This window comes from Cinclus cinclus, chromosome 2 (assembly GCF_963662255.1).
Source record: "Cinclus cinclus chromosome 2, bCinCin1.1, whole genome shotgun sequence".
Lineage (NCBI taxonomy): Eukaryota > Metazoa > Chordata > Aves > Passeriformes > Cinclidae > Cinclus > Cinclus cinclus.
Genome location: NC_085047.1, coordinates 18,394,488 through 18,410,577, shown reverse-complemented (window position 1 = coordinate 18,410,577; position 16,090 = coordinate 18,394,488).

Here is a 16,090-nt window from a genome sequence, read left to right as displayed (position 1 = left end):
ATGCCTATATAGTTACCCTTGAGGGTCCCCATCAGTACCTGCAGTACTGATGGTTTTATTGGATTATGAATTTGAAAGGACAACATTTTGGATTCTCAGTGAGTGTAAACCATTGCTAACTGAAGCCTTCCAGCAGTTTTTTGTTAATTTCACTGATGTTGCCTTCTCATTCACCCTTTACATACACAACCACTTTAATGGTATTATGTTAATTGCCTAAGCGCTTCTCTGAGTTTCTCACTTTTCATTTTTAACATTTCTAGAAATAAATGTGGACACAGTACATGACTGTCATGTCTTCCTTCCCTTTCCTTAAAAGGATTTGTTTACTTCCCATTATCACATTGTGAATATAGCCTATGAATTTATCACAAGTACCAGAATGGTCCTCACAGCTGTAACTCTTACATTCTGCTCCAGTACTATTTGTCAGGAGCCTTTTTTAAGATGAAATTGATGAAAAACATCACTGGATTAATTACTCAGCTCTGAGTGTGTGCGTCTGTGTGGATCTAGGACTTGGGAGGAGAGACCTTTTGGAAATATCTACTGTTGGCAAATTTCAACTAACACGAGGAATCTTACAAATGTGACTAACAAGTGAGCATAATGTTTGTACAGTGAGTCACCAAGAGATACACACTCCTTTTACATGAGCTTGCTTCCTCTGTAGCAGAAACATTGTCCCCATACTATTAACTCTCTTTCTGATAACTAAATCTTTGTGTTTAGGCGCTCTTTGTAAAGTAGAGTACTGCAGTAAAAGTCTCAGTTGTGACCTCTTGGAATATTAGGGTAGATACTGCATCTCTGTGGTAACAAACATTCTGACTTTGGTAAAGAGCATGGAACCACTGGAAAGAAACAAAGCCGGCAGAGTGGTAACCAGGATATCATTCCATTTGTGTCCTCTCATTTGAAGGTTTCTTTTCCTTCCTACACTTGATTCAGCAGGTATAGAGATCCATCAAAGTATACCATGAATACTGGGACAGAAATGAGCAACAAAGTTGCAATTGAAGCTCCAAGGTTTGGCTCCTATCTAAGGCCAAATACAGAACCTGACTAGTTTCTTTATTTTACCTAAGCAGTTTGCCCATTTTTCCTCTACACATTTGCCTGTATTTTGAACATCAGGCTGAGTGCATTAGCAGCAGGATGCATTACATTATTAAACTGCATCACAGTAACTGGGATCCAAGCCCTAAGCTCTGCAGTGGCCACCTAGGAATTGCACATTGCTGAGAGAGCATAATGACCAATGAAGTTTAAATAACATGGATATTCGACTACAGTGTATGCAATTCCAAAGTAATTTCTGACAAAACTGAGCCTCAAACACTGTTGAAATACTAAACTCTTATAGTCCACTGTGTTGAGCTGCAATGGAAGTCACATATTTAAATATTCAGAGAAATATTAGGAGCTTGCTTGGAAAAACTCAGTGACTGTAGCAGTTAAACTCTGCTGTGAAACATAAAATACATATCATATTAAAGCAATACTTGCCATTTGAAGGATTGTGACGTACAAAACTGTGAACTGTTGCTGCAGCTGAGGTTGCCTTAGAGCTCTAATGCAGGTTTTGGTGTATGGTCCTGCAAGAGGTCACTGGGAGGCTTTAACTTGAGATGCTTACATTAGCCCTCTGCTGGAGACTGCCAACCCCACGGTATGCTCAGCACAGTGCTCTCATGCATAACTCAGACAACTTAAAAATTAGGAGTTCAGCCTCAGATACAACACCATTGAGATACATTCCCAATGTATTTCTTCCTGTTGTTCTTCAAGGATGACTGCAAGAAAAAATGTTATAAATTTCACGAGCATGATTTCCTGGAGCTCAGCTCTTAAATCCATCCTTAGTTTCATTTTAGTTATAACTCCCTGGCTTTCTTTATAACGCAGTCTGAAGAACTGAGATGCTGAGAATGGGAGATGACAAACTGGGGAAGAGCTTGAATAAGATGGTTTCTTTAAGTATTCTAGATTACATTTGTAGATGGACTTTTTTGTTTCTAAAGAAACCCGAATTTTTGTTTTCATTGTTGTAAAATATAAAAAGGATGGTTGACTTGTTAGCATAACATTTGGAAAGAATTTAGGTCTTTTAGTGACCTCAGTCCCATGTTTGGGTGACTAAGAGCTGCATTGCTATGAATTTACTGTAGATGCACATTTCATGGCTTGTGTAAACTAACAGAATATATTTGATTAGAGGCAAATGTTATAATTTTTGAAGAGCGGAAAGTCCAACTGCTGTTTTGTTTGCATGTGCCAGTCAGCAGAATAAGGAGAGTGTCCATGTCCCAGCAGATCTACTTGGGTCCAAATGGTGTGCCTGCTGCATCTTTGGTTAATATTGTGCTAGGGAATTGAAAGGGATGAGGGGTCAGTACCATTGCTTAAAGATTTTCTAGTGATGCCTGTTATGTCATTAAGTACCAGTGTTTTGGAGAAATCAGATTTTCCCCCTCTACTTTGTAACATTAGAATTAGTAGAAGTCAAATAGCTGGCTTGCATCATGCCCTTTATTATTTGACTAGACTACTGTCTGTAATAAAATTCACCTTCAAGCATGACTCATGGTTTGTAGAAGAATGATGAACTTTAGCAACCACTGTAACAAGCCTCCTGCTTTTCATGCCCACAGGTGTACATATATAGGTTAGACTTACTGTCCCTTGGCCAGGGACCTGAGTTTGGATCAATATTGTATGGCTGCTGTGGCCCTGGAAAGATTTTTGTGTTTGCTCACTTTTACTTTTATGATTTTGCTGAATATATTTAGAAAGATGTGCTCTTCACTTAGGGAAATAAAGCAGCAGCTGTTGCTTGGAATGACAATTTTGTTCAGCTGAGGCCAAAGCAACATCCTAAAATAGTGGAATATCTTCAGCTGTTAGTACAACAGTAACCTTTCAAAGCTGATAATACAGTTTTGTGATTCACAGTGAATTTTAGTGTTACACATTTTTTGCTGTGCCAAAACCTAAGAGCAGACACCCTGGATCACTGAAGCTGGCAAAAAGTGGTGAGTGGTTGACTGGTGCCAAGATAAAACATCTGTAGGATAAAAACCCACCACTAAAATTTGTGCTTTTGGAGAGTAATTTGCTTAAACAGCTCATATTTTTATCAGCAAAACCCTCAAGAATGTTTATCCTTAATTGCATCAACATAAATGTTGATAATCAAGGACTTCAGGAAAAATTTACAAAAATGACAGTGTTCTCTAACTAAATTATTAAACACCACATTACTTTCATGAATCCCAATAAGCTTCTGTACTTATGTGCCTAGGAATTACTTGGCACTGATTACAGGAAAAATAATTCTTTGCGAGAAGGTGACAAGTGTGATTTTGAAATCCAGGCTACTGAAAAATTAGTGACTTTATTTCCTGGAATTTGCTTGAGGGGAAAAATAGTGTTACTGAAGATATTTTACATTGTAATGAATTGAAAGTAAAGAGAGCAGGATACCAATAAAGCACTAATGGGGGAGGAGGTTGTGTTTGGACCTGAGCTGAGGACATCCTATCCATTCTTCATTACATGAGGCAGATTGTGCTCTGCTGGAGGGGTGTGCTTGTAAATCCCTGGCAGCTGTAAATAAAAGGAGAGAGAGGGAATTAAAACGTCTGCTGGTTAATGCTTAATATTTTACCAGCTCATCTTTCCAAAAACAAGATTTAGGACGTGCATGTGGTATGTGCTGCTTTTCTGGGAACAAGGGGAGAGAGAGGGAGGGGTAAACTTGGTCCTTTGTGTGTTATGTGGTGCTGAGGTATGGGAGAAGGGAAGAGAGATGACATCTGGTGCTGATCTCAAACACCCACGCAATGAGATGAATAGCACATCACTCCATCCCTAATTCCTGTTTACTAGGAATCCCTGTTCTTTTCTGGAATTGTGTCACCATGTAGAAAAAAATCAGTATGCAAGCCAAGTTGCTTTACTCATGGTACTTTTTTTTTTATTTTAAATACAAAAAGAGAAGAAGCAGAAGTCATAGTATTTTTAATATAATTTAAATAAATATGGAATAAAATAGAAGTTAAAACCTACTGTCCTTGAGTGACACCTCATCTTTTTATTACATGTTTACTTTTCTTCATAGATTATGAAGAGAATTTGTCTATGCTGGCCATTGTTTCTTTATTCCAGATACATAACTTAGAATTTTCTCCATGGCAGATCTGTGGCGATTAGCTGTTAAGTGCTCTTTGAAGTCTTGGTTTCTAGGTGAATAGTTTTGAAAACGGCTGGCTTTCCAGTGTATTTCTAAGGAAAACAAGAACAACTGTATTTTAACCTCTGAATCTTTCACAACCAAAGACTGTAACTTGAGGCGTTTTACTTGCCTGATCTTGTTGACAACCTAAAGTTTTCAAGTGTAATTGAGCAGGTAGGAATGACTACTCATCTGCATTGTTTGCTTGAGGTTTAGTTTGCTTCAGCCAGTTTGGTGCATTAGGGGGCTGAGTGTTAGGTGTTCTGAGCCACCTGGAGCTGGAGATTGTTTTGCTCAGAAACTTAGAACCATGTCCTTTTACCTCATTTATTCTCACTGGGCATTTGTCTAGTTGTTTTTCTTTGCCTCTGCATGCTAACCTGCATTTTACCAGTTGAATTTCATTCTCTTTTATTCAGGCTTCTCTTTTGCTTTTTTTCAGGATCATTTTGAATTCTGTTTGTGTCCTCCAGCACTCCAGCAATCACTCCCGGCTTGGTGTACCTGCAAAATTAATAATCTCACTGTCTTTTCATCAGCCAGTTTATTAAGGAAAGCATCAAATAGTCCTGTACTTAGGATAAGCCCCTGTGGAATCTTGTGTTGGGTATGCCAAAGATGGTTTCAGAATCAGTTCCCATAATGAACTATACATATTGGCTAATAAACCTTTTAAAATTACTTTTTATATTGCTTTGGGAGCTCTAATGTGTGGTTTCCTCATAAATTTTGTGCCATAGTGTACTACCTTAACAATTAGTACTTGAGTTTTCTTAACTGAAGAAGTTTACTTGGGTTTTTATTTCTTCTAAGCAGACAGCCAGCTGTAAGAGTGATTGCAAGGTCCTTTTGGTCATAGGGTGCTGTAAATGAAGGGAAGGCTTGAAAAAGCATGCTTCTAGATGCAAGAGTGACAGTGAAATCAGAAAATCCAATAATATCTGCAATTATACATGCTGTGTTCCGCAGGGTAAGAAGATTAGGCTGATTTATGCTCACCTGGTTCTATAGGAAGGTCATGATGAAAATTTCCTGACCCTTTTTGGATAGCTTGTATGTGGTCTGAACTTGGAATAGCTAGCTGATAAACAGAGGGACCTCCGTCTTACCTTAGCAGGGGATTAATGCTAGTAGCTTTTCTTCAGTATGTTCCAGTAGTTGTTATGAATAGAAATAGGTACTATTTTCCATTTCTTCATTTCTGTTTTTAGAAAAACTCAAGCAAATGTGTTGTCAGGGGCCTCAGAGATACAAAAATAGTCACCTTGTAAAACTCACACAAGGAGCCAAGTCATGCAGATGCTGTAAAACGAGGCAGAGCATATTCTTAAAGGTAAAGGACATCTGATGTAGTAGGTTCACTCAGTAATGTGCCATGTAGAGTCCCTGGTTAGGGCCTGAAAAGAGCACTGAAAATTTTATCTACTAAGCTGGGCTTGCTTCCATATGACTGTCAATACCTGGACTGGGCTGGTTGTTTCCAGCCACTCTGACTGTGTGCATGGTTCTTTAATTGTTTTTCCATTTCCTGGGTTTCCAGAGTAGTCCACACTACTCTGGTTTGCCTGTAATCCGTAGCATACCCTTGTCCATACATGCTGACACTGTTGCATCCATTCAGGCAAAGGCAGGCTTCAAACTTTACCTTTACTTGCTGTTAACATCTCAATTCTTAACTGAAAGCTGATATTTTGGTACACTCAGAAGTCTGGTACCCTGGGTGTTACCTTAAGTACAAATCTGAAGAGATGCTGGAAAAACAAATATTTCATTTTGTCTTTATTTTTATTGTGATGTCAGGTGCAGAATGAGCTCTGTGTGTGGATTCAGCCATCTTCCAGTCTCAGCCTCAAGACGTACAAAAGGGTGCTAATTCTGCATTTTATTAAAAGTCCTGCAAGCCCTGCTAATGAAAACTGGTATCTGCTGTCTATCTGCAAGTGGTGTCCTTAAGAAGAAGTGAGGTTCTCTTCACTTCATCCAAGCTGGTAGGACTGTGCAATAAGCCTTGCATAGGTTTGGATGGATTGAGAGAATGAATTGTGATGTGGTTTAAGTAAACAGCAAACCTTCTCAGAATATGGAGCCACACAGCCCACAACAGCTGTGCTCACAGGCTGAAGGATTTTGAACTTCATGGATCATTGTCCTTAGTGGGCCCTAAGTCCTGCTGAGCTCAGTTGACTTTGCAGACCTTCTCTTGATGATGAAATTCCCTGTTGCCACTAGACTCTAGAGAGGATTTAGCTGCCAAAATCGTTACAGGATATCAAACAAACAACAGTCTCTTATGATTGCTTTTTTTCTTTTTCTTTTTTTTTTTTTACTGACCTGTGTCTCTATCACATTTATATTTAATACATGTCTTAATAAATAAGTATTTGATAAGAAGATCTTTATAACAAGAAGCATCTCTGACACCAACAGTGGAAAAGCACCAGTACAGGCATAATGATACATTAATGCATTTGAAAAATGTCCTCCTGTGTGCAGTTTAAGGCTAACACTTAGGAAGCCAGTTTTCATAGCTGTAGACCACCATGGCTATAAGGGAAATTTAGTACCTCTAATTAGAGAAAATACTGCCTTTCTCTGCAAGCCTGTCCTTAGTAATTGAAGAATAATGTGTTAAACCATTATGGTCATTAAATATATGAGGAGGAGGGCACACTTATTTCAGTTTGCCTTTTAAAAAATGGCTCATTAATAATTTAAAACCCTTTGCTTCAGGGTTTTTTAAACACCTAACTAAAAATTAGAGTCCTAATTACATGTTAATAGTACAGTGGCAAAATGGGAGGGAAGAACAGAATCATAATTACTCATTCTCCCTGGCCTTATTTCATCAAGTCATTTAAACACGTAGTTTAAAACCTTCAGTAGTAAGAGAAGAAAAGGACTACAGGCACTCAGTAACATAAAGAGGCAGCCACAGGAAAAATGAAACTGCAGTGTGCAAATGGAGTTCTATAGTGCTTGCTGTCAGAAATGGCTGAAGGGTTGAGGTTCTGCTTCAAGAGAGACTTTGAATCTGGAATGAAACCAAAATTTGAGAGAGTTGTCTTTTCCAAAGCAAAATAGAAATAAGCATACTATTCTGTATGAGTACAGAGATTCATTGTCAACAGAGTTACAATAGCTCATTTTGGAAGGTGGCAGGGGAAGACTGTCTGGTGCAGTGGACTACTTTCGTCATAGATATCCGTATGTGTTTTTTGGAAAAGCTTGTCATCCTGAGATTTAGTCCTGAATAAATAGACTGAATTGCCCAAGATGTAGTGATTGACAGATACTAGTGGAAAGGATTCATGCTTTTTAAGTAGGTTTCCTAATGCAGTATTCTTTTCTATGAAATAATGGCAGCTTTTGCTGTTATGTTTCTAATGGATGATGTATATACTGAGTACTGGTGAAGCAGTTTACTGCTTTGACTCACTCCTGGTGGCAAAAATATAGCATTTTTACAGCTTGTAAAGAGCTAGATAAACTTTTAAATGGATTTAGACTAACTGGCCACACTAACATTTCTTCTGTCATTTATGCTTGTACTTCTGCTCAGTTTTCTTCATTGTGTCCAGACAGCCAGAAGAAAAAAATTCTAAGATCAAAGATAGTAGAAAATAAGAGCACACCCTGTTTCGACTCCTCCCCTGACATGTTTTTCTGTTTGTAGAAGTACCAGGTCATGTTAGTGATGCCTTAGCATAGAGTAAAGATAATACAGACCTCTGATGTGTCTGGATATTGCTGGTCGCTTGATGACTGTTAACAAACAGCTCACCTTATAGCTGCTGAAAAATACTGCAGGTTTTCCAGGCTTCAGAATTTGAATGGATGAGTCTGTGATTGAATCAGGGTTGCCACTATGACATTTGTCTCAGACAGCAGCAAGTCTCAACTCTCTGCTTTATGAGATATTTTTTCTTAGTATTGCTCATGAACCCTAAATGGATCGATTGAATTATTTGTCTGATTTTGGGAAGGCAAATCTTTAGCTTTTTTTTGCTCTAGTCACAAAATGACAATATGTTCTGTATTGTCCTATAGCAACAAAACATTTGTAGGCTTGTACTCTTTTTCATGTGAAAGAGAGAACCTACCATCAGATTCTCTATTTGCTTGATTCCTTTTGTAAGGTTGCTTATTTTGGTCTCCAAAGAATTGAAAAATTTCCCCGGCTTGTGCAGTTTGTGATGACCTTGTTCCACATTTATGGCATATTCTGCTTTCAACAACATTCAAAGCAGAATATCATCATTTTCTGTAATTCACAAAGCTATTAGCAAATTAAAGCTTTCAGCTATACAGGGAATGCCTCATTTTACTGCCTCAAAGATAAAGCTCCTCTTGCAATAGAGGACCTTGCAAGAAAGAAATAGAAGAGGTGGAACAGAGAGCAAAACTTGCTTCTCTCTCCTTGAGGGTGCCATGGTGGAGTTGTTAAATGGTGCCAGAGGGAGAAAAACCCATTACCTCAGCCGTTTCCATTGCCTTGTGCATAGAATGTTTGGGGTAGGACAGCACCCACAAGTTTGGTGTTTTTTGTAAACAAAGGCCATGGAAGCATGACCATGTCTCATTCCACAACAGTTTATGAAGGTGGACTACAGCCTTTTCACCAATCTGAGGCCTGATCTCATTTGTAAATTAGGCAAATGCCTCTAACGCCAGGAATTTTGGGACCAAGGTAGTAACTAAAATCAAGAGCTTTTTTCTTTGTGTTTGGTTTGGGTTTGGTGGGGGGTTTTGTTTTCTTTTGGGTTTGTTGTTTGGTTTGGTTTGGTTTGGTTTGGTTTGGTTTGGTTTGGTTTGGTTTGGTTTTTCCCCAAGTTTCCAAAAGATACTGCTGTTATTTAAGCTTAGCTCAGCTCCATGGACAGTGACTTCCATGGGTTTTGGCCCACACCAGCCATGATATGGGGCTGAAATGGGGCCAAAGAACTGTATCAGAGCTGTCAGTAATGTACAGAGACCATCTTTGGCAGCTGTTTCCTCTGTGCTGCACGTCTGAGTGAGCAGGGATGTGCAATGTGCCATGTGCTCCCTGGGAGGACAAGGCATGCTGATAATGCCGTGTGCCTTCCGGGGCCACTTCATCTTCTCCACAGCATAGCAGTAAGGCAGTGACTGAGGAGCAATTGCTAAGTAATTCAGAGAGCCACAAAGCAACTGGACTGGATCCCAAAACTTAGTGAATACACAGCAAAACTGCTCAAAGGATTTCTAGACAGTGTATGTGATTAATCATGATATGTTTTTTTAAAGTTTTTCCTGTTTAAAGCAAATGAAATGAAAAATGCTTTTTCTGGGTGAAGAAAATAATCTTATACCTATATTGAATTCAGTCAAATAATTTGCAGATCCTGTTTTTAATATCTTGAATGAAGCAGTAATTTTCTCTTGATCGTGACAATGGAGAGGAACTGTGGGGAGAGTTAATTGTTACTGAAGGCAAGTTATTGCTTTCCTTCATGTTTCTTCCCCTCCTTGGTTACCCAGACTGAGCTGAGATCTTCTTACACTCTGTATGCACATGCATAACAAACAAGAATTTCAGCAGAAATATACACTGTAATTTCAGTAAATAAGTTAAAAAGCTGCTAAAGGAGAAAAGAAAATGCTCTCCACATCAAGTTAACTTTCTAACACAGAAAAAAAAATATAACCTAACTTTATACATACATTTATCTGTACTTTTTACTGGCCAATCTTTACAAACAAAGGCCTGGATCTGCCAAAAAGTGAGGCACATGCTGAATACTTACCTTTATTGGCATGAAGACAGCAGAAGTAAATTTATGCCCAAAATGAGAAAATCTTTTTTCTTGGGATTTAAAGGAGCTTTTACTTTGTCTTTCACTAAAATGATAGAGGGACCTGATTTTATTTCCCTGTGGTTTCTAGAGTATTTTTTACCTCTACAACTGTGAAAGCACTGTACAAAAATGAATATGAATAAGTGGAGTAGTCTTAGAGATGGGGGAAAGCAGGAACACATGATGAGTTATTGCCTATCTCGTCTCAGCCAGTCAATACCTGAGCAGAGAACTGAACCCAGATGCCTTGATTTCACCTTGGAAATCAATACACCTCACAGTGTATCACACTGTCTCTGGTGAAACCCTTAAACTCATCTGTGACTTTTCCAAGAGAATAAATAGCTGCTTCCCTAGTGTTTACCCTTCTGTAATTGACCTAGGTAAGAGGGAATTCTTGCCACGAAGAATTTAAAGATAGACAAAATTATGGGTATAGAGCCAGGTAATGGATACAACTCTTAACTTTTAGGATGTGGAAATTTGGGAAGTTTTTATAGGAATTAGAACTGTAGTAAACTTGTATTTGCAATGGTATTTCCAACTCACTTCAAAGAATCTGTAGAAGTGATATGGAGAGCTGTGAGTTAAAACTGAGGACAAACAGCTAAGAAGGTCTCTAAATTTTCTCCTTCTTTTAATCCTTACATTACTATTGGAAGTAGAAATGTAGACAATCTATTTTCAAACAGTTTGAATTATTTATATATTTCTAATTAACTTTTACTATAACAAGTATTTATGTATTCAGAATTTTATGATCACACTAAAAAAGTTAAGTGATTAGCAATGATATATAGTTGTTAAATTATAGTCCTGTGGTTTCTGTAGTGAAACCCAGCTTCCCCATCCTGTGTTGGTTGTGCAGTGGGGTCTTGAGCCTGGTAAACCTACAAAGAGCTCACTCCAGAAAAGACAGGCTACCCAATGTCCTATGGCAGGCTGTAGGCAGGCCATGGCTACAAAACAGCATGAATGTGCTACAACACCCAATAACCTTCTCCAGGAGAAACTTGGTTAAAATGGAAGGCTTTCCAGTAATAAGAATGCATGTTGGAACTTCTGCTGCCCAGTGCTCCCCCAGCTAAGACGAACATGTATGTGAGTATTATGCTATGGGGATATACCTGAACAAATAGACTTTATACAACATATGAAAATGAAAGGGAGAGAGGGAATATAGAAAAACTCTAAGCTCTGTTCTCCTCTCAACCAGAGGGTGAAATGCGATGCACTGCCTTCAATTCTTACAGCAGCAAACTTGAGACATCCACAGTTTTCTGTTTATTTACCTTTTCTGCTTCTGAAATAACTTAAAACCAAATAAAAACACACTCAAAAATTAAGCCTGTCTTGTAAGACTTTGCATACTTCATGAATGTGTCCTTGTGGAAGTCACCAGTGACTCTGCTGAATGCTAGCATAGGTATTGTTAAGCACCATTAGGCACGTGAAGCAGCAACGTTGTCAGGTCTTTGGACCTGATGTTTGACCTATGCTTGTTTGATTGAAGCCTTAGGTCACAAAACTGTTGTCATAATCTGATCATCTGCTCCTCTTTTGAGAAACTGATATTCCAGTCCACAGGTGAACTAGAGACAAAAGTTTCTCCCATTCTCCAGCATTCAAAAGCTAAAAGGAAAATAAGAATGTGAGAGTCATGGTTTAGAACTCCACATGTTTGAGTTTTGCAACTTGAATATTTGAGTTTTGGCAATATCAAAACAGTCTTACAGCAAGATGACTGATTACATCTGAATACAGGGAATTTGTCCTATTATCTGCAAGGCTTCTTGTTGAGGGTTGTGTTAAAGAGCACCCATACATTTTGTGTGCTACAAGGGCGGGCTGTGCCTTGTCTGGAAGGGGTCTGGTGTAATGAACAATACACTTGTGCACAGCTGGAAGTTGGAGGGTGTGTTCTGTTTAACTTCTTGCATTATGAACAGTCAAGCTGATTTTAATCTCAATTAACTGGAGTATCCTTGAGAGAAATCTCAGGGAGTGGAAAGAGCTGTTAGTCTTGCAGATTGCGTATTGTTGCTGTGGATTATTTTTTATTTTTTTTTTCTGAAGAAAGCACCTGCTCTCAGATCAGCCCAGGTAGAAAATAACCATTTCCAGAGGCTGATTGCTCTGAGAACAAGCAGTTGTTTGCTTGAGAAGAAGGGAAAGAATAGATCTGCTGCTTCCTTAATATTGCAATTTACAGCTGACTTCACTGTCCTTTGCATGAGAAGAGAGTCCTCCGATAGTCCTCTGAATTCAGTGGAATCAAGGTTGCCTGCAAGAGATTTCTTCAGACGGCAGGGTGTTAAAATGAAAATAGCTGAGGTCTCCTTTTACAGCTGAACAGAGAGACCAGCCTCTCTTTTGCCTCAGGCAGTAGGTAATAAGTCTGTGCAGGAAAGAAAGTATAATCTATTTTTCTGATATTTAGCAGTGAAAATGGCCAGGGATAAGGACTTTACTGTGCTGGACACTGTTAAGTTAATCTCTGCCCTGCACAGCCCCCATTCATAAAGACTCAACAGTCGTTAGCACAGAGCTATAAGTACAGGAAAGCTGGGCTCATCTTTGCATAAATTAATGACAAAGTGATCCTAATTGGGCACAAGGGAGGCACAGACCTAACCAGTTCCAGCAGACACTAATCCATCAGCATCAAGGCAGCTGTAGATGTGTGTGATTCTGGTTCAATAGGGTGCACACACATCAGCATTACCTTCTGCCAGTGCAGAACAACAGAAGAATAGTAGTTATTGCTGACCCAGACCCCCTTTTCTCCTCCCTTACTCCCCCTCTTCCTCTCTCTCTCTCTTTTCTTTCTCGTGCAGATGTAGTCTGGCACTTCTGTCTGCTTGGAGAGAAAGGCTTGAGGCAGAGATCTGGTTCCCTTAGAGATGGAAAATTCCTGTTGGTATGTGGCTCAGGGAGTGTCAAGGCCAGCTGGCTCACTTTTAACCTTTCCTGCCTGTCTTCAGGTGGAACGACACTCTACACAAGCAGCTTCCAAAAGGCATCAGACCCCATCAGGACATTTGCTCCAGTGATCTAAATTAGCCTTGCCCTTTAAGTTCACTAAATTGCAGAAAGAGAAGGCGAACTAACCAGCTCCTTATGTCTTCTCAGCCTGCCCAGTTTTCAGAGTGGCTGAGTTTTTGGTGTGGCTGAGAACTTTCCACTTCTCCAGGCATTTCACTGTTTTCTTCCACTGCTCTGCTATGCAATCCATGTTTCTGCCTCATTGCAATTCATGTTTCTGAGTTTTCAGGGAGAGAGTTTTCAAATGGATGCTGGTATCCTTTTGTTGATTTGGAGAGGGACCTGACAAAGCAGAAAGTTTGACATAGTTACAACCTGAAATCCAATTGCTGGTGGAACTTTCAAGCTGTATCAACTTTCTGTGGGCTGGCTCTCCTGTTAGTGACTCTGGGGAAATATGTGTTTGCCCAGCACTTAAAGTAACAGATTCTAATTCCAAGATGTCAACATAGTAATATAGAGGAAAAAATTATTATTTTTTTAGTGGGTGTGGAGAGAAGGTATGAGAGACAGGTAGATGCTGGGGCATGTAGCCAGGCAGAAAAAAATAAAAAAGGGTAATAGCCTGTGAGGAAGGGATTTTGAAACAAAATAAGAGTATTGATCAAAATCAGATTCACTTAAAAATGTTCACTGCAGAGCTGCCTTCTGCTAGAATCTGGTGTCAGACATTGTTGCATTCAGGAGAAGTCACTGTGGAGTGATGGTGTTTTGCCAGCCCATTCTTGAAAGGAAGACCAGGGCTGGGTGTTGTTCTGATGAGCTCATTGCCTGCTTGGTCTAGGAAACTTCCAAATACCTAAGTCAGAAAAAACCCATTTTCTTCCCTTCAAGACTGATTGGTTTGTTTTTGTTTTTTTTTTTAATTTGTTTGGTTTTTGTTTTTTTTTTTCTTTTTTCCCCCCAAATTTACTCTATTGGTTTCATGGCCTTCATTCCCTCACTTCCTCCAAACACCTGTGAAAACTGTTGATGGGGAAGGTAAGAACTGATTTGACCCCACTGGCGTAGAAAGTCAAATTTATCCATCTTGATTTTTCTCCTGCTTTGGCCAGCTAGTGGAAAATTGCTTTTTGCTCCTAGCAAAGACTAAGAACTACACCATCTGGGGAAAAATATAGTATGTGTTCATCCTTATTGGAGACTCCATAGAGCTGTTAGCTATTTGGCTGCTGTAACTTTTATTTGTAGGTTTTATTTCAAAGATTTATACATGTAGGCTTGAAGAATTCCCCCACTCAGAAGCACTTGAGTTAAATTGATTCATAAAGTTGATTGCTAATATAAGTTTTTTGCGTGTGTCCTGTGGATAGGAATTTCCCAAGTCCTCTTATAGGACTCTTTTGTGATCTTCCTGCACTTGACTTGTGCAAGGCCTATTTTTGGGTAGTTTTAATACCATTGCACTTAAAACACTGGGCAGAAGTGAGAGGGGTTCTTCAAATCTGAGGTGAAACAATTTGCCAATTTTCTCCATATTTTTCACAGGGAATTTAAATGTTAGGTTGTAACCAGTTGCAATAATTTTCTCGTCATGACGTAGTGGCCAAACCTAGTGTCTTACTCTAGTGTGTGCATGTGTTTTGCTGACTGCAAGCTTCTAACGCATCTCGTTCCACCATACTGCTTCTCATCTTTTTCTCTACTGTGTCATAATGTTTCTTTGAGGGGTTAAATATCTACTGCCTACCAGAAGGGGGGCTGAATTTCACCAGTGCCTTGACAATGTGGCCACAGGACACAGGAGAAAATGAGATTTGTTTGGTTTGTGTCAGCGAGTTTAGTGTGAGATGTTGGCCTGCAAAGAAAGCCCTGCGGAAAACTAGAGAGGTTGAAGAGCCAGGATAGAAAGAACACAGGGCAAAATGAAATTAGGTGCTGTGATGAAGGGTGCAAATATAAAATGCAAGCGAATCAGAGACTACCCTGGGACCAGCCTGAAAGAAAAGAAAGGGAAAAATTACTATTTAAACTGAATGAATTTTCAGTTCAATAATATTGAATACTGACTGTAATGTAGGGTAGAGATACAAAGCAAGTTCTTCCAGGGAAAATAGGTAATTTTTGCTACTTTTCACTGTATTGAAGAGACCATATCAAATTTTGTACGTTTCATTTTCTGAAAAGAAATTTCAGATGACTAGGAGCTTGGGCTAAAAGGAGAGTTCTAGTTCAGCTAGAAGAGTATGTTCCAAGAGCATGACTTTCTGCTCTGTTCCAAGAGTATGACCCCTTCCCACTGTGAGGTTTAATAAGTTAAAAAAAGATTGACATTTCAGAAACAAAAAAAAGGGAAACAATATAAGTTACTAATTGACAACTATGGTGACAAGTATAGAGATAATGGGAAGAATTCATAACGCTTTTTCAGTAAAAGTTAGCTACATTTTAAAAGTAACAGCATTTATTTTGCCATACATATGAAGATATATTATACCTGTCATCAGGAAAGTAAAAATACACTTTCTGGTGTGCATCAGCTAGGCATTTTAAAAAAATAAACATGTGTTTGGAATCTAATCCCTATAAACCTAGCTACCTCTCTAAAAGCTTAGAAACAGAGAGAAGCACCACATTTGCAAAAGTTTCAAAAATAATTTTTAAGAGGGATTTCATAAATGAACAAGAATTGGAGCTGACATCTATCTGTATTCAGAGGAAGTGGAACCTCATTTATTTTCAGCTTTGTATAAACTACCACACCAGCCAGAAGTCATTAGAAGGTGCAGACATATTCTTCCAGGGCTCTGTCAGGTATCTTGGGGGAAAAAAAAAAACCAAAAAAGAAAGTAAGCATATGTATTTATAATCCTTTGTTTTCTGGGTTTTCTGTGAAATCAAAATACAGCTGTATGCTTATATGTGCATACTAAAGATGAGTAGGTGTATGATGCCGATTTGTGGATTTTTTTTCTGCCCAGATGCAAGCATGAGAAGAGGAATAGTGCTATGGGCAGACTTTGCATGCAAATCTCATTTCCAGAACTCAGTC